Source organism: Rhinichthys klamathensis, unplaced genomic scaffold (assembly GCF_029890125.1).
Source record: "Rhinichthys klamathensis goyatoka isolate OS25496 unplaced genomic scaffold, OSU_Roscu_1.1 h1tg000635l_1, whole genome shotgun sequence".
NCBI lineage: Eukaryota > Metazoa > Chordata > Actinopteri > Cypriniformes > Leuciscidae > Rhinichthys > Rhinichthys klamathensis.
The window spans coordinates 1,000,197-1,020,141 of record NW_026607081.1 but is presented as its reverse complement, the minus strand read 5'-3'; the positions used below and the strand labels follow the sequence as shown (position 1 = coordinate 1,020,141).

General features: G+C 38.4%; 1 protein-coding gene across 2 annotated transcripts in view; it reads left to right on the top strand.

The window, feature by feature from the left end:
• Positions 1-19,945, top strand: part of src (v-src avian sarcoma (Schmidt-Ruppin A-2) viral oncogene homolog) — a 62,164-nt gene that overhangs the window by 1,300 nt on the left and 40,919 nt on the right. The window lies entirely within an intron of this gene.

The window sequence follows — 19,945 nt, the reverse complement described above, 5'->3', positions numbered from 1 at the left end:
CTGATTTGGCCATAATCACGAATTGGTGGTGGCTAATTTTTATGAATTTGTACACTCTCATTTGTAATTTTTTGTGCGATCTGGTTACGCATGAGGGTGAGGTTCATGGGTGGACCTTCATGCCTACTTTTTCCCCAAAAATCCTATGTTTCCATATGAATCACATGGTGCAAATTAATGCGCAATCTCCACCTCGTAAAATAGTTTTCTCATAAGATTAGGTTGGTCATTTTTAGCCTTTCTATGACATGTAGATGGCATTGTCCTCTAGTGCAGTCACGTTTTCTTTTCCATACATTGCTCTTTACAACCCTCTTTACAGTCAGGGGCTTTACATTAACACATTTCTAAAGACATATTCCCTGTGCTCTAGTAAATCATGGGTTTAGAGCCTTGGAAATCATATCAGAAGAGTTTGAGCATAGAACTAAGCTATAATTTGTTAGTTTACCACTTCTCATCTTGGTAGAAAGACCTCGCCCACACTTACAGTCCTCAGAGTGTTTCGTTTTCCCATCCTCCTCATTCTCCATGGCAAAATGCATTTAGGTAAGTGAAAGTGAGAGTAAGGTTTAACCAAATCGACCCTGGTTTGAATCTGTGAAGGGCTGGATAGTATCATCAACCTCACTTGACCGTTCAGGTCTTTGGTAGGAGAAATTAAGCACGAATGTCTGGATACTGAGCGAGGCAGCTCACAGTAAAGCAGCCGTATTTTGTGTTTATCTTTGGGTTTTGCCTTCTCTGTTGACTTTTGTTTCATTTTAATAAGTTCCAGTTCTGTTGTTGTACATCCTGGTTATCGCTGGCGCTTTGCCAGAGTCTCAATGTCAATGTTAATTCTAGGGTTTAGCAGAGTGGATTCACAGTGCAACTGTGTTTTTTTTTCTTCTTTTCTTTCATTTTATCTTCCGCCATGTTAATTTAAAAGTCCAGTCACTTTGAAAAGTAATAGCATGCCTTTACTCAACAATCTGCACGATTTGAGGAGACATTATGTCTGTAGCACAAACAGTGTTGGATACTTTAAATTAGGGTTTGTTCAAATCCCCAACCCTAAGTATGCTTGCCTTAGTAGTATGCACCACAATAAAGAAATCTAAAGCTGTGAGTGTGCACACTGACTGTACGATTTATAATAGTCCTTTACGATTGTTGCTTCTCACTATACGGACATGATCCTCGCTGTAAGCCGTATTACACTGTAGGATCTCAGTTGTGATTCATGTCAGACATGTTAAAAACGGACACACGCAAGAAGACTCGTTCTGAGATTTACATCATCAATCCGTGACACGTTCTGTTACTCTGAGCTGCATTATACACTGGATTGAAATAGGGCTGTGAAACGATTAATCGCATCCAAAATAAAAGTCTGTTAGTGTTTACATAATATTTGTGTGTGTGCATGTATATATTTAAGTGTGTTAATTTTTATGTTATTTATATATAAAATATTATATACACTGCCGTTCAAAAGTTTTGGATCGGTACGATTTTTTATGTTTTTTAAAGAAGTCTCTTCTGCTCACCAAGGCTGCATTTATTTGATTAAAAAAATAATATTGTTAAATATTATGACAATTTAAAATAACTGTTTTCTATTTTGATATATTTAAAAATTCAATTTATTCCTGTGATCAAAGCTGAATTTTCAGTATCATTACTCCAGTCTTCAGTGTCACATAAATCCTTAATAAATCATTCTAATATGCGGATTTGATGCTCAAAAAAACATTAATTATTATTATCAGTGTTGAAAACAGTTGTGTACAATTTATTTTCAGGTTTCTTTGATGAATTGAAAGTTCAAAAGAAAAGCATTTATTTGAAATGGAATCTTTTGTAACATGCATGTGTGTATTTATACACAAAATAATTATACACAGTACACACACACATAAACACAAACTTTTATTTTGGATGCGATTAATCGTTTCACAGCCCTAGATTGCAATGGTGACTGGCAAACAAAAACGATCTCTAGCATTCATTTTGATCATGGCTTTACTTAAAAAAAAATTTAAAATTAAAAGAAGAAGATGTGTGTGGAGCAAGTGTAGGTTTGTTGTTGTCTCACTAATTGCATCATCAGGTTCTGCACTCCTATTGGTTTTTGACTTGACGGTTGTCAAAGGAGAACTTGCACTGCAGGACTGTGACACTGACACTAAAATGTGATGTAAAATTTGATCGTCATGGTCAAACTAGCGATTAAAGACTTTGGCCTAAGATCAGAGAAATCTTTTAGGATTCAAAATTTCTCCACATCGTGGCCAAAATCGTACAATGTGAACCTGGCTTAAGACGAGAATCAGAGTTGCACTTCAGAACTGAGACTCTGTAATAAATGAACATCTGATAACTTCAAGGTATCCCCTAAATCTGGAGTACTAGTGTTCATTCCGATGAGCTGTTTATCCCACAGTGAATTGGAGCAATTAGCTATTGCATCCCCGTCTTCAGTAGTGTTCATCTGTTGTTTCTCTGCATTGCCCGTGGCTGTTAATGGTGCTTTCACGAGGAGGGACTGATGCTCTTAATTAGAAGTGCTCATGACACCATCGAGGGCTCTCGAAGAGGGGGCCCGGATCCCGTGAAGTGGCCTTAATGCTTTTCGGAATTCTGTGAATGCCTTTCAATGAAAGCCGTGAAAGTTTAAGTCTGCTCCAAATGAGATCATTGGAAAAGCAGCTTTTTAGGGCAAAATTCCGGTTAATTGGTAACGTGCCGACGCAGTGGGGCCTTTGTCCTCCCTTCACTGGGACCCTCTGTCTGTGAGGAGTGATATACTCAGCTTTGGGCTGCGTTATGAATGACACACTTGTTTCTGTTGACTGGCTTTGAGAATTGGCATGCAATAAAAAGTGGCTTCATCTTTAGAAATGCTATTATGTGAACGAGTGATCGTAGGAGGCATGATCCGAGAGACAGAGAGGAATCAGAGGACAACATAGAACACATTTCGGGAAGCTGCTTGACCAAATTATATCACTGGGGCCACTAAGTAAACAATTGCAAAAGAGATATCAAAGGAATACTTTCAAAGATTACTCGAATCTCCCGTAAATATTCTGTAAATCATAAATATCCAAAAATTGCTTCTAAAACACAAGATATATATACATTTTGCATTTCAAAAATACAAACTTTCCAGTGCCTTATTGAAAACATATTGAATGAATAATTCAGTGCTTGTCAAACACAAGTTCTTTCTTTCTTTCTTTCTTTCTTTCTTTCTTTCTTTCTTTCTTTCTTTCTTTCTTTCTTTCTTTCTTTCTTTCTTTCTTTCTTTCTTTCTTTCTTTCTTTCTTTCTTTCTTTTTTCTTTCTTTCTTTCTTTCTTTTTTAAGTAATTTATTTATAGTATTGTTTGTCAACTCTGTTACAGACAAATGAGGCAGTGTGTAGAAATAACAGAAACCGAGTTTGTCAATTTTAAAGGGATACTCCACTTTTTTTGGAAATAGGCTCATTTTACAACTCCCCCAGAGTTAAACTGTTGAGTTTTACCGTTTTTGAATCCATTCAGCCGATCTCCGGTTCTGGCAGTACCACTTTTAGCATAGCTTAGCATACATCATTGAAGTGGACAAGACCATTAGCATTTCTCAACAAAAAAATGACCAAAGAGTTTTTATATTTTTCCTATTTAAAACTTGACTCTTCTGTAGTTACATCGTGCACTAAGACCGACGGAAAATGTAAAGTTGCGATTTTCTAGGCTGATTTGGCTAGGAACTATACTCTCATTCCTGCGTAATAATCAAGAACTTTACTGCCGTACCATGAGTGTAGCAGGCGTAATGATATGATGCAGCGCCTGAAAATAGTTCCGTTGTGTTGACGGAAGGCAGCCTATTTTCAGGCGCTGCGTCATATCATTACGCCTGCTGCACTCATGGTACGGCAGTAAAGTTTCTTGATTATTACGCAGGAATGAGAGTATAGTTCCTAGCCATATCAGCCTAGAAAATCGCAACTTTACATTTTCCGTCGGTCTTAGTGCACGATGTAACTACAGAAGAGTCAAGTTTTAAATAGGAAAAATATCGAAACTCTTTGGTCATTTTTTTTTTTAGAAATGCTAATGGTCTTGTCCACTTCAATGATGTATGCTAAGCTATGCTAAAAGTGGTACCGCCAGAACCGGAGATAGGCTGAATGGATTCAAAAACGGTAAAACTCAATAGTTTAACTCTGGGGGAGTTGTAAAATGAGCCTATTTCCAAAAAAAGTGGAGTATCCCTTTAAACTTTTTAGACCAAAAACTGTAGCCTACTTGCTAGCTTAAATGCTAAGAGCACATGGCAGTAATGAAATCATGATTAAAAGACTTTTAAAGAACCCACTGTGTGATCAGTAATCAATTCTGTTTTCCTTTTGATATTGTGGTAACAATTTTTTTGACATTTCACAAAATAACTCTTGGTGTAAGAACTTTCAAGGTTAAAATATTTGATCAGAGAGAGCACACATGCCTTTCAGTACTTCAGATCTTATCCGTGGGGGAAAGTGACATAATGTCCTTACAGTTGTGAGAAATAATTCCACCAGTTTAAAGGTAAAGGATGGTACGGTAACAGAATTGATGCAAGGTTTACACATGTTTTTATAAGCTAAAAAGTTGTTTTTGAACCAAAAAAATTTAAAGGTGACCTATAGTTCAAAATTGAATTTACCTTGGTATAGTCAAATAACAAGAGTTCAGTGCATGGACATGACATAGAGTGAATCTCAAACTGGACTGTTTTCGCGTTCTCATTTAATTCACGTTTATGAAAAACACCCCTGAAAAACGGTCGGTTCTCCACACAATACCGACTGTGACGCAATAGTCGGGATCATTAATATGTACGCCTCCAAATATTTGCATAATGCCAGCCCTCAATGCCAGGCGGAACTGCGCAGCCGAAGCATGGCTTTGCTCAGTGTGGATGTACACATGAACACAAAAGTATTTTTTAGTTCCTTCATCTGAGCCTCTGAAGAAACAATGGGTTAATTTTATTTTCTCTGGAAATTTCCAAACATTTCACCGAGTGTTTCCTCAACTTGGGCCAATACAGAGCTGGCCTCGGATCGAGCTACCAAGCAACACTTTCTGATGAGTAATTGTTCAAGTTCAGACAGGTAATCTTTCTCTCAAAATCGTTCAATACTGTTTATGCATCAGTAAGTCAAGCCAGTGACTAAAATATCAGCTTCACATCGTTTCTTTTAGTAGGATGAAAATAATCGTATTTAATTTGTGAACAAATTATATACAGAAAGCGATCAAAGAACAATCTTTCCACACAGCGCGAGTTTATCTGGACACTTGCCAAACTCGTTATGAAATCAATGACGCACGTTACTGCACAACGAAGCTCTTACTGTATTTACATCATCGTGTTTGCATTGGTGAAAGCAGAGAGAGTGCAGAAACTGCTTTGCAATGATTAGATCTTCATTCTCGCGATCAACACACGGTCATCTGCTCAATGCTCATCACGGCAACATTTTATATGATGGGAATAGATCTAAATACTTTAAAAACATCTCACGATTCGTTAATCTCGATAGCTGTTATAGTAAAAACGTATAATAGCAGTAGTAAAAGTATTCGGGAGAGAGTTTCACATGTAATGCGTTGCTTTTTCATATGCAAGCATGTCAGCCAATCACAGCAGTGGCCGCGGTTACACTGAATCCCACAGCAGACACGCCCCTTCAAACAGAGTGTTCAAATCAGAGGCTAAAAGCAGGCTAGGAAAAATGCCATTTATTTCTAAATTATGATTATTTTTTATCTAAAAAACATACTAACATTATAAGGGTAACCCAGGAAACATTATAAAATAAAATAAAAAAAACATTCTAGGGCACCTTTAATGTTGTAGAATTAGGAAAATGACTATTTAGGGCTTTTATAAATAAAATAAATGAAATCTTACCAAAAGAAAGTCAAATAAAACATTTTGATTACACAATGATACATGATGGAAAAAAAATGCACAGACTAATTCATGATTTTCAGCTATTTAAGACACTTTTTACAGAAAATATGATATTGTTATGGCTGTATCATCTTGTGACCCATGACAATGAGTAACAATTACAAATAATTAAAAATGAACAAACTTTAACAACAAACAAATGATGGAATCACCCATGACATTTAAGCTCATTTCTCATTTATATTACTGTAATGCAAATATATTGTATTCTGATTTCTTTTTTTCATATTTGTAAAACTGCTCTTTGTGTTTTGAATGTGCTTAATTGTCATTAAAAAATATTGCATTGTAAAATAATCTCACAATGCATAAATATAAAATCGCTCTTATGTATAAGTATAAAATGCATGAATAAAATGTATTAATTATTTCTTTAATTAATTAATTTCTTAATTTTCTGTTTAGAAACATCTGCTGATGCATGAGCGTGGTGTTGTAGATATCACAGGAAACTCTATCACTCTTTTATCTGTATAAACTCATATGTGATAGCCCTGATGCCGTTCACACGTGATTTAACAAGCGCCTCGTTTTGTGTGATTGGCAGCAAAATTAGCATTTTTAATGCTCACGCTATCGGCCTCTCTGGGTTTGGAGAATACAGCCGAGATTTGCTGTGGCCACCCGCAGATCTTGTTCAATTTTTAATGCGGCAGACGGCTAACTTCCGTTGTTGTGTGTAGCTGCCAATCCACGTTCTGTTGCTCTGTCCCACTTATGCGTCTAATTGGTTCCTACCACTTCTCAAGGACCATTGCACGAATTTGTAAAAAACATTTCTTTGCTTTTTCTGTTAGAATTTTGTTTGTGTCCCTTTTGAGATGCTTTCAAACTTCGTGTAGTGTTCAGAATATGAAGTGACAGCGACCATTGATGAAGCTTAAGACTCCATCAAGAGCATTTGCATGTTTATATATAGACCAACAGTTTCAATTATTTGCGCTCTGACAGTTACTGTCTTGAAATTTGTCACTGAAGGTATTGCATTTATTCCAAAGCTTTGACGGCTGCAATGCCTCATTTTAAGGGGATTAATTTGGAGCTTCTCTGAGACTGATTTGCCAACCTAACAACACGCTTAACGTGAGCTGTTGGACTGCCATTGAGCTTGAAACTAGTCGATTGTGGGATGAATGTCCCATTCTTTGTTAAACGCTAAACATCCTTTTAATCAATTCATGAGAGCCATTAACTTGACTTTATTATTGTCACTCAGTGTGTCAGAGACCCGTTTTTGGTCACAGGAAAGAGTTTGAAGTGGATGACCCCTCCGAACTCTCACCACTGTGGACCCATCTGTCCACATCTGATGTCATTTGAATGGAGAACGTGGCGGTGGTCCGTTCAGGGGAACACAGCGTTACTGTGTCCACACGGAGTTCAGGGCCACTTCCTGTCAACCCTGCGAGCGAGGCCACAGATGCTTCACGTCTCGTTTCAATCCTCCCTCTGTTCTCTCCTTCCGTGTAGTGACAGGAATTTTTATTATTATTAACTAGGCCTGTATGATTATGAAGTGCCACTCAGCCATTGATATGGCCCTTTAAACAGGCTTTGTGCACCCGTCCAAATAATATCCCAAAGCTGTTTATTGAAAGCGTAAGAATTCTACCTTGATTTTATCCTGCCAAGATTTGTATCTCAAAAAAAGCTTATCTAATGAGTCATGGCTTGACATTGTAGCTGCTCGCAGCCAAGTGAAACCGATATTATAGACCTTAGTGAGGTTAAAACTATTTATTTATTTATTTAATTTGATTTAAAACTGGATGTGAAGGATAGATTTCCAGTCTTTGTAAGGTCAAAGGTTATGGCCAGACCCACATGCGTATCTGCACATGCAGAACTTTGCATAAAGTTGAGCAGCATTTGAATGGTGTTCACAAAGTTCTGCACATACATTTAACTATATCTATCCACATAAAACCAATGTTTTACCATATTTAAATCTGCAGAATTTCCTTCTAGAACAGCATAATGGGGCGGCAGTGGCTCAGTGGTTCATGTTGGTTGTCTACAAACCGGAAGGTTGGTGGTTCAATCCTCGGTTCCACCTGACCAAGTGTCGAGGTGTCCATGAGCAAGACACCTAACCCCAGCTGCTCCCGACGAGCTGGATGGCGCCTTGCATGGCTGCCGTCGCCCGTCGGTGTATGAATGAGTGAGTGAATGGGTGAATGTCAGGCAAATTGTAAAGCGCTTTGGTGGCCATTGGGTCTGTGAAAGCGCTATATAAATGCAGTCCATTTACCATTTACCATATAAAACGTTTGCAGATTCCAGTCCAATTTTTTTCGTTTTGGAACAACATATTTACAGTGTTTTGTTGGCTAAACCATTGAAACCCTATTAAACGCACTGCACTTCTATCCCTCACAGCTTAGTTTTCATTCGCTACAAATCAAACCTGGCATCCATTGAGAAACTACTTCCTTTACTTGCTTGCTTTATTAAAACTTTACCTCGAATGTTTAGCCAGAAATCTGCAATTTATTTACTTTGTATTTAAAGGAAGTGGTCTGTGATTGCAACAGGTGAAATTACATTTATTTTACATAATAACATTCTCTTATAAATGTCCATTATCCATTGCAAAGCTGCTAAAATCTGTTAATGATTTGCTTTGTGTTTGAAATGAGTCTGTGGACACTGGCATCACTATAAGAAATGATTTTATAAAAGTTGCAAGTTGAATTTTTTGACAGCAAACTTTGTGATATGTATTATGACAGAAATACTAAAAATCATTGATTCGTCCTGTGCAAGATCCCTTCGAGGTTGGTGAGGGGCTGTTGTCTCGCGTTCATACGGCCACATCATTCAGCATGAAAAAAATAGTGCATGTCTCAATTGTGCATGTGAACAACCGAGTACGCTTGGGGGATGTTTTATGTAGAGATGAAGTTGTTGTAGGTTTTCGTTTCATCTGGGATTTCAGAAGACACAAGGGAAAATGCTAGTGCTAGGTTCACTCAGTTCACAGTCTACTTAATATTAATTTGTGCATGAATATTAAAGAGGTTTTCTCATTATCTCCTAGTCCTGAAGGATAATGCATTTTGGCATCCTGATTCAAAAGACAAACCTAAAACCTTAAAAATCCCGAACTTCTCTGAATCATGTGCGGCAGACCACTGTGGAATTCCCCTTTAAATGCGAGAGCATATTCATTTCAAAGGAAGATCTTTTTTTGGTGGTGACTGGCAGTGCCATTTGAATATTTAAACAGTAGTGTGAGCTGTAATGGAAATCACTTTGCCGTTTGGTCGCTCTTCTGAAGTCGGTTATGGAAATGTGGAGGGTCTGAGGCTGTTATGTTTGATGGCTGGATGAATCACGGGTCATCTACAGGGCATTTGATTGGCGCTCTGATTTATTCTTGGCTGTTGTTTTGTTGCACATGAAGGAAGCATCACCATGCTTGCCTTCACTGAACGAGAAGACGTTCTTTCTTTGGTCGTGTCTATTTCCTCTCTTAATTTCCAGAGGAAGTTCAAAGGTGACAGAATGTGGAACCCAGTCTTTTTCTCCAAGTGATGAGGAATCAGCTGATTCTGAGTGTTCGCTGTGCCGTTGGGTCGTGCCCTGACTTGCTTGCAGAATGTGACTAGAGCTGCAAAATCACTGAAGACATGAAGAGGCAGATATAGACCCAACCACAGAAGTACAGTGCCGAAAGCATTTATATAGTGCTTTAATAAATACAGATTGTTTCAAAGCAGCTTCACATGAATAAAAAATAACATTGCTAAAGTTGTAAAATTCATCGTTTATGAAACAAATTACATTTCAGCAGCTTTAAAGCAGTTCTACAGAAGATAATAGTGTCATTATTTAGCTCAATTCAGTTCAAGGTTGTTGTTTTTTTCTCCATTCTGTCACCAATGGCGTTTGGGTTCTTGCCACTGTTGCCTCTTGCTTTGACTAGTTGGGGACACTTAGGGTGTATTCACACCTGCCTTGTTTGGTTCGATTGAGTTCGTTTCCCCCCTTGGTGCGGACCTTTTGGGCAGGTGTGAATACAGCAATCGAACTCGGGTGCGGCCCAAACAACCGAACCGAGACCCAGCTGAAGAGGTGGTCTCGGTACGGTTCCAAACGAACTCTGGTACGGTTCGTTTACGGTGTGAACATGAACCGACCCAAATGCAAGAAAGCACTGCCCCTTTGAGTTAACAGGCTTCCGTAGTCGGAGTTGCGTTATGGGAAAGTGATCTGTTGTAGCCTACTACATTTGATAAAATGAGTCGTGGTTTGACCTGGAGCTTCGAAGAGACGAGCTGCCTTATTAACATTTGGGCAGATGCCCATGTAGCACAGAATAACACAAAATTAGTAAAAGAACAAATATTGCAGTACGAAATATCTCCATGCTGAGCCTTTATTGCACTTCCTGATTTCCCTACTTGAGAATCCTTGTCCAATGAATGGACGACCTTAGCACACGTGTGGTTTTGTTTACAAATTTTGGTTCACTTGCAAAAAGAGCAGTGTGAAAGCGAACCGTACCAAAAACAAAACAAAAAGAAATTTATTTGGTCCGAACCAAAGCAAGTGAACTATCGGACTTTCCTGGTGTGAATACACCCTTAATATTCAGCAATATTATTGATTTTACTGCACTGACACTATCGGATGAGAACTGAACTGAGATGGATGATGACACCATTGTTTTGAACTTCTGTTGAACTTTTCAACAATCTGTGGCAAGCACTGTTGTGGTGAATCATTGAGGGCTACGGTAGGTTGTCTGTTTTTAAAGGCCCACTGAAGTGCCTTGAAACGCACAGCATTATTCAATGTGTTGACGTAATTTCCACTGAAACAGGAAGACAGGGCAGGACATATCAAAGAGCTCCTCCCCTTTTTAAAATAGCCAATAGCGTTTAGTTTAGTTTCCTCCTAATCTCTAACCATTTCTCCTCCTAATCTCCTCCATATCGCTTTAAAATACAGCATTCTGTGCAGAATTCAAATGGGTCTGTTACCTTTTCTGCCTGCGCCGACTCCTACATATGATCCGCTATGTGCTATCGTATCTCTGGACCGGATCTGCGGCGGTTCACGTGACACTAACGTGAAACCAGACTTCCCAATGGAAAGCATATTTACATTGTCTGAATTGTTCCCTATCCCCTATATAGTGCACTATGTGCCATTCACCATGTAGAAAATAGTATATGAACAAGTGACTGATTTTAGTCGCGGCTTCCGCGTCTATTTATATGTAGGGGGCGGGAAGCTTCAGATACGAGAGCATTTGATTGGACAGAAAATCTGATGAGAACTGAAGTGCTTAGTGATGCCATCAATATCACTGATCCATATTGGTGGAAGTGAGAGACTGTAAGTTTTAAATGCTTACATCTTCTAAATGCGAATTTTGTCTTTGTTTTGGACCACGCTAGCTTATAGATAACAGTAAGGCTAACATATTCATACTAAAAGCCAAAAAACTTCCATTTTGATTTCATTGCGACTTTAAGTACTTTTTGCTACAAATCAAATGTTATAATTCATCTCGCATCTGGTTAGTTTGGTTCAAGGATCAGAACTCTTAGAAGTCATTTTCAAAAAACAAAGTTGGACGTTTACTGTTGTTATCTATTATTTCGTAAGAGGACATGCACCTTATTTTTAAAGTAAGAGCGGGTGCGGCCATCTTTAACTTAAATGTACGAGGCTTCAATTTAATTGAATCAACTTAAATTGTCAGACAATTTCAGTTATTTTAGCTGTACAAAAACAGTCTGGCATGCTACTTGATATTGCAAACTGGTATTTATCGCATTATTGTAGCGCAAATAGTTTTGCCTTTTGCTTTGTTATTCTTCAAGTCATTTACCTATGGTGGCTAATGAATCTCGCACATTCACAGAAAATAGCTTACATGTTGTGAATAAGGTGGATTTCTGGTTCTTGAGACATTTGGGTTTACAAACTCATATTGTAAAGCACATTCTTGCTTGTCAATAAAGAAGACATTCCTAACTCAAAGGAAGGCGGAGGAGACCGATAACAAGCATGGAATGTGTGCCTTATGGGCTCATCTCTGTGACTTCAACCTGCCCTGGGTGTGTGTGAGAGATGGAGAGATGTCAGGACTTGTTTCTTAATGCGCCTGCATTCCTGAACTACTACAGAGATGAGTGATCAGCCAATATGGTGAACATACACTACAGTTTTTGAAAGAAGTCCCTTAAAGGAATAGTTCACCCAAAAATCACAATTATTGTATTATTAATTACTCACCCTCATGTCGTTCCAAACCCGTAAGACTTTCGTTCATCTTCTGAACACAAGAAGATCTTTTCAATGAAATCTGAGCGATTTCTGTTCCTCCATTGACTGCTACGTAACTACCACTTTGACTCTTCAAAACGCTCATAAAGAGATTGCAAAACTAATTCATATGAATTGAACGGTTGAGTCCAAATTTTCTGAAGAGACACGATCGCTTTATATGATGAACAGATGGAATTAAGGCTTTTATTCACATATAAACATTGATCAACTCAAACATCAGATATGATAAAAGGAAGCTCAAGCATGTTCGCTTAACGTGTGAGAACCAATGAGGTTCATTCTTGTGTTACGCAGCACGTTTGAGCTTCAGCAAGAACCAATGAGGTTCATTCTTGTGTTACGCTGCACGTTTGAGCTTCAGCAAGAACCAATGAGGTTCATTCTCGTGTTACGCAGCACGTTTGAGCTTCAGCAAGAACCAATGAGGTTCATTCTCGTGTTGCGCAGCACGTTTGAGCTTCAGCAAGAACCAATGAGGGTCATTCTCGTGTTTACGCAGCACGTTTGAGCTTCTGCAAGAACCAATGAGGTTCATTCTCGTGTTGCGCAGCACGTTTGAGCTTCAGCAAGAACCAATGAGGGTCATTCTCGTGTTACGCAGCACGTTTGAGCTTCTGCAAGAACCAATGAGGGTCATTCTCGTGTTACGCAGCACGTTTGAGCTTCTGCAAGAACCAATGAGGTTCATTCTCGTGTTACGCAGCACGTTTGAGCTTCAGCAAGAACCAATGAGGGTCATTCTCGTGTTGCGCAGCACGTTTGAGCTTCTGCAAGAACCAATGAGGTTCATTCTCGTGTTGCGCAGCACGTTTGAGCTTCTGCAAGAACCAATGAGGTTCATTCTCGTGTTACACAGCACGTTTGAGCTTCTGCAAGAACCAATGAGGTTCATTCTCGTGTTGCGCAGCACGTTTGAGCTTCTGCAAGAACCAATGAGGGTCATTCTCGTGTTTACGCAGCACGTTTGAGCTTCTGCAAGAACCAATGAGGGTCATTCTCGTGTTACACAGCACGTTTGAGCTTCTGCAAGAACCAATGAGGTTCATTCTCGTGTTGCGCAGCACGTTTGAGCTTCTGCAAGAACCAATGAGGTTCATTCTCGTGTTTACGCAGCACGTTTGAGCTTCAGCAAGAACCAATGAGGGTCATTCTCGTGTTACGCAGCACGTTTGAGCTTCTGCAAGAACCAATGAGGGTCATTCTCGTGTTTACGCAGCACGTTTGAGCTTCTGCAGGAACCAATGAGGTTTGTTGCAGATTCCGTTGAGCTTCTGTTTATGTTTGCTGATCAATGTTTAAATGTAAATAAAAGCCTAAATTTAATCTGTTCATCATTTCTATCATCGTTTTAGTTATCGTCCTTGATTTGAATGGGCCTTTATTCTCAGCAAGGCTCTATTTATTTGATATTTTGAAATAGTATTACAATTTAAAATAAAGTATTTTCTAAATATATATTTAAAATATAATCTATTCCTGTGATGCAAGCTGAATTTTCAGCATCATTACTCCAGTCTTCAGTGTCACATGATCCTTCAGAAGTCATTCTGACATGCTGATTTGCTCAACAAACATTGGTTCTCGCATGCTACGTGAATGATCATGGCACCAAGTCTGAAGTTTCATAAATTTCCCTCCACAATCTCTGCAAAAAATGTGCATAATTCATATGGGCTTTGTAAGTGGTTGTATGCAAAATGACCCATTTCTTTAACTTTCACATCTTGCAAAGGAAAATAGGAGCCTTAAGTCCCTTAAAGGAATAGTTCACCCAAAAATCACAATTATTGTATTATTAATTACTCACCCTCATGTCGTTCCAAACCCGTAAGACTTTCGTTCATCTTCTGAACACAAGAAGATCTTTTCAATGAAATCTGAGCGATTTCTGTTCCTCCATTGACTGCTACGTAACTACCACTTTGACTCTTCAAAACGCTCATAAAGAGATTGCAAAACTAATTCATATGAATTGAACGGTTGAGTCCAAATTTTCTGAAGAGACACGATCGCTTTATATGATGAACAGATGGAATTAAGGCTTTTATTCACATATAAACATTGATCAACTCAAACATCAGATATGATAAAAGGAAGCTCAAGCATGTTCGCTTAACGTGTGAGAACCAATGAGGTTCATTCTTGTGTTACGCAGCACGTTTGAGCTTCAGCAAGAACCAATGAGGTTCATTCTTGTGTTACGCTGCACGTTTGAGCTTCAGCAAGAACCAATGAGGTTCATTCTCGTGTTACGCAGCACGTTTGAGCTTCAGCAAGAACCAATGAGGTTCATTCTTGTGTTACGCAGCACGTTTGAGCTTCAGCAAGAACCAATGAGGTTCATTCTCGTGTTACGCAGCACGTTTGAGCTTCAGCAAGAACCAATGAGGTTCATTCTTGTGTTACGCAGCACGTTTGAGCTTCAGCAAGAACCAATGAGGTTCATTCTTGTGTTACGCAGCACGTTTGAGCTTCAGCAAGAACCAATGAGGGTCATTCTCGTGTTACGCAGCACGTTTGAGCTTCTGCAAGAACCAATGAGGTTCATTCTCGTGTTACGCAGCACGTTTGAGCTTCTGCAAGAACCAATGAGGTTCATTCTTGTGTTACGCAGCACGTTTGAGCTTCTGCAAGAACCAATGAGGGTCATTCTCGTGTTTACGCAGCACGTTTGAGCTTCAGCAAGAACCAATGAGGGTCATTCTCGTGTTGCGCAGCACGTTTGAGCTTCTGCAAGAACCAATGAGGTTCATTCTCGTGTTACGCAGCACGTTTGAGCTTCTGCAAGAACCAATGAGGGTCATTCTCGTGTTTACGCAGCACGTTTGAGCTTCTGCAAGAACCAATGAGGGTCATTCTCGTGTTTACGCAGCACGTTTGAGCTTCTGCAAGAACCAATGAGGGTCATTCTCGTGTTTACGCAGCACGTTTGAGCTTCAGCAAGAACCAATGAGGGTCATTCTCGTGTTGCGCAGCACGTTTGAGCTTCTGCAAGAACCAATGAGGTTCATTCTCGTGTTACGCAGCACGTTTGAGCTTCTGCAAGAACCAATGAGGGTCATTCTCGTGTTTACGCAGCACGTTTGAGCTTCTGCAAGAACCAATGAGGGTCATTCTCGTGTTTACGCAGCACGTTTGAGCTTCTGCAAGAACCAATGAGGGTCATTCTCGTGTTTACGCAGCACGTTTGAGCTTCTGCAAGAACCAATGAGGGTCATTCTCGTGTTTACGCAGCACGTTTGAGCTTCTGCAAGAACCAATGAGGGTCATTCTCGTGTTTACGCAGCATGTTTGAGCTTCTGCAGGAACCAATGAGGTTTGTTGCAGATTCCGTTGAGCTTCTGTTTATGTTTGCTGATCAATGTTTAAATGTAAATAAAAGCCTAAATTTAATCTGTTCATCATTTCTATCATCGTTTTAGTTATCGTCCTTGATTTGAATGGGCCTTTATTCTCAGCAAGGCTCTATTTATTTGATATTTTGAAATAGTATTACAATTTAAAATAAAGTATTTTCTAAATATATATTTAAAATATAATCTATTCCTGTGATGCAAGCTGAATTTTCAGCATCATTACTCCAGTCTGTCACATGATCCTTCAGAAGTCATTCTGACATGCTGATTTGCTCAACAAACATTGGTTCTCGCATGCTACGTGAATGATCATGGCACCAAGTCTGAAGTTTCATAAATTTCCCTCCACAATCTCTGCAAAAAATGTGCATAATTCATATGGGCTTTGTAAGTGGTTGTATGCAAAATGACCCATTTCTTTAACTTTCACATCTTGCAAAGGAAAATAGGAGCACTTAATCATTGGGAATTCAAGCAAGTCAGAAGCTATTGACCATAAATCAATAACGATTTTCATGAAATGCTTCCTTCATGACAAAATTGCCTGAACAGAAAGATGCAAAGAGGGACGGGTCATCTACGAGTTCCACATCAAAAAGTCCCTCTTCCTTAGAAGGGCTTAGACTTAGAGGTAACGCTTTTATCTCATAATGTGCCGCCAGATAAATGTGATGCTCCATTTTTAATCTGTAAGCTCGTTCTCTTCGGCTGTGGTATCTTCTCCAGGGGGCTTCACCGCAGAAAAAGAGAAAACGTGAGAACGGGCGATGATCTCTGTAATTTGTGAAAGTATAGCTTTGTCCACATGTTGGCTGACGTGAAAGAAATGGATGCGCCTTTCTTTTTTCATGAAGGAAATCTTCAGGGGAAAGATAAAGCCCAAAGGATCCTTGTATCTCTTCCACTCTCTCACAGTATCTCTCACACACACATCCCCCCAGCCGCCCTTGTTTCTCTCTAATACTCTTGACCGCAGATCTCTGTTCCCTTGCAACACACACCATGCCCATATTTAGATGCAGGAAAGAAGCGTGCTCGTATGATTGTTTACAGATGACAGCAGGAGACTGTAGGAGTGTGACTCACTGGTGTTGCTGTAGGATCGAGAACGCTGAATGCAAAATGCAAAAACCCTGCTTTATTAATTACAGGTACTGGTGTATTTCAGCCATAACACAATGTTTGTTCGGTGCCGTTTCATATTGGTTGGTTTTCAGGGCTCACAGGTCATTTTAATTCATCTGTCTCCAGGTTTAACCTTGAAAATAAATAAATATTTTGCATAAAGTAAACATGCCCTGTTTTAACTTTTTTTTTTGCATTATTTTAATGACAATTAAGCAAAACATTTTTGCATACATTCTCATTACTGAAATGCGACTGTTTTTAATGTTTATGAAAATGTCAGAAAATCTATGAAAATTGTTATGAAATTTCTCAAGTTCAGAAAATATTCTCTTGGTAAGTTCTCTGTCCTGAAATTGGAAGGACATATCCAAATTGCTTATCCTTTTAAAAAAATAAATAGTTAATATAGGTTCTAGTTTTTCTGTCTGATTTCTAAATTTGCAGATTTCAATTTAGATTTCAAATCTCTGTAGTTGTGTCTGTGGTGGAAATAAGAAGTGTTTTAAGATGGAAACTTTTGTTAATTATTTAGTTAAAAAAAATTATATTGAGATATTATTGTAGGTTTATTTATATATATATATTTGGAATGATTTTCCCCATATTTAAATTTCCCAATTTAAGGTTTTAAATTTTTTTATTTCAGTTTGTTATTTTAGTACATCAAGTTAAATGTAATAAAAATGTGAAATGTTGCCTTGGCAAACAGGTGAAATTATTATTTATTTTTTCAGACACTTTCTTTTTTTTTTTTTTACATTTCTTTTATTTAAAGGGATAGTTCACCCATTATGAAAAGTCGTCATTTACTCACCCTCAAGTTGTTCCAAACCTGTATGAGTTTCTTTCTTCTGTTGAAAACAAAATAAGATATTTTGAAGAATATTGGTAACCAGACAGTTGACACTAGCCATTGACATAATATTTTGTTCCTACTATGCAGACAATGGGGTCCATCAACTGTTTGATACCAACCTTCTTTAAAATATCTTATTTTGTTTTCAACAGAAAAAAGAAACTCATACAGGTTAGGAACAACTTGAGGGTGAGTAAGTAATTACAGCATGTTCTTTTTTGGGTGAATTATCCCTTTAGTGTAACAAAAACATTTTGTTTTTAAGGTTCAGTTTTTGCTTCAGGACATTTCTTGACCGGTTTCGTGAGATTCCCTCAAGAACTGAGCTTTATCATGAAGTTTGAGATGGCCTGCAGTTCTCAAGATATTTTGGCTCAGAGTTTAGAGAATGTGATATGTTTACACTGCACACATACTAACACCTTTTCGTGAGCTCTCTGTAGCCAAGAAAATGGTTTTGTTATGAAGCGGGTTTTATTTTTACACAGGCTTCTTACTTTCGGCATGAATTCCACAGCGCTTTCGTGTCATCTAGTAACAAGACAGCTGGACAGTGAATGATAAGTTTGGTAGGCATGATTTATCTGCAAGGTTGTAGTTGTTAGCCTCCATGATAGTTCATGTTTGCTGCTTGTTTTAAACTGAAACCTTGAAAATGCATGACCTATTGCGGCGTAACAAATACAAACGCAGAGGAATCTATGCTGGTAAAGTCCTGTTTATTCATGCATGTGCCTTTGTGATGTGTAATCCTGCCACACCTTTCATGCAAAGCAGCAATACTTCTGCACAGATTTATGCAGGACATTAATCAAAGGCAGGTACATGGTGTTTCCGAACATTTTAGAGTCAGCTCATCTGGACACGTTGTAATTTGCATGCAGGTTAAATTCAGTGTAGTGAATGTTGCAGTTTAAAGTGGATGATCGAATGTAGATTCCCCTCAGCTAAATCAGGATGACGTTTCGCCTGCAGCCCCTCCTGAGTTCCAGACTCTAGAGATGTGCACTTTTCACGCTCTATTAGAAAATATAAATGCAACGACTGTATTTACATTCCAGAACGCAGAACGTCAGCCCTGAGCAATGTCTTATCTAATACCAACATGTGCAATATGAGATATTCCATTTATTATTTCCATGATCTGTTGTTAAAATGCTTTCTTTTTATGTGCAAAAGATGAAAAAGTTGTAAAAATGGATAATTCTGTAACTTTGTGGCATTTTCATATTGTTTGAGGGGTTTTACAAGTCAGCTTTTGTCTTAACCAATAGCTTGAGTTCAGGACAGGTCTGTTTGGGAAACCTGTTTGAAAAGTTTGCAAAGATCAGCATTCGGGTGCCAGAAGTAAAAATCCTGTTCATTTTCTCCATAGGGGAATTGATTTTGAACAAAAACTAGTTTTGTTGAAGCCATCAGTTTGCATTATTTCAGCGTACTTCTTAACAGTAGAATTGCTGGTGAAAAACAATAGATTCTGCAAAGAAATCTCCACCAATCAGAGAATCACGAAAAAACGATATATATATATAGGCCTATATAAATTCTGTTGGTTCATGGCTCAGTCTTGAAAAATAAGTTGGAAAAATACTGAGAAATCCAGGCTTTTCTATACAAAAATAACTTTAGTATTAATAAACCTATATTATACCTATATTATAGGACTATAACTTATAGGACATGTCCCATTGTGATTTTTTTTTCTCACATTACTCTGTTTTTTCTTAATTCTCTGAAATGATAAAGCAGTCCTGCCCACCGATAGCAAATGTGTATCTTTGTCCCGCAGTATACTTTCATAATGCCCAGTAATAATAATGCTTTGGCTATAATGCAGTGATTTGTATCTAATGATCCTTTCACTGGTCAGAGAGATTACAGCCCGTGGGCATTCTGGGAATTAACATGAAAATATTTTTCCTGGATTATTGGATTTACCGTGCAATGTTTTCCTTTTTAACCCTTAATTTGATCAGGGAAACATAGCTTTTAGCAGTTGAAATGCATGTTATTCGACTGTGTTCAACCAGATCAGTGAAATGACATCAGTTTTTTTCTTCTTCAAATAAAAGGTTTGTGAATGCAAAGGTTGCCAAGTTCAGCAGAAGAAAATAAGAGGCACTCCCAGTTTCTTTATTCCACATGCCATTTGAGATTGAAATAAACCAGGCTGGTAGCAGGTGACAAATGAACACATTGTAAACCAGAAACAAAATGCTACAGTGTTTGCCTGCATCTTTAAGTGCATAAAAAGATATTCCCTGCTTGATGGCATTAAAAAATGGTATTACTTTGATTTTG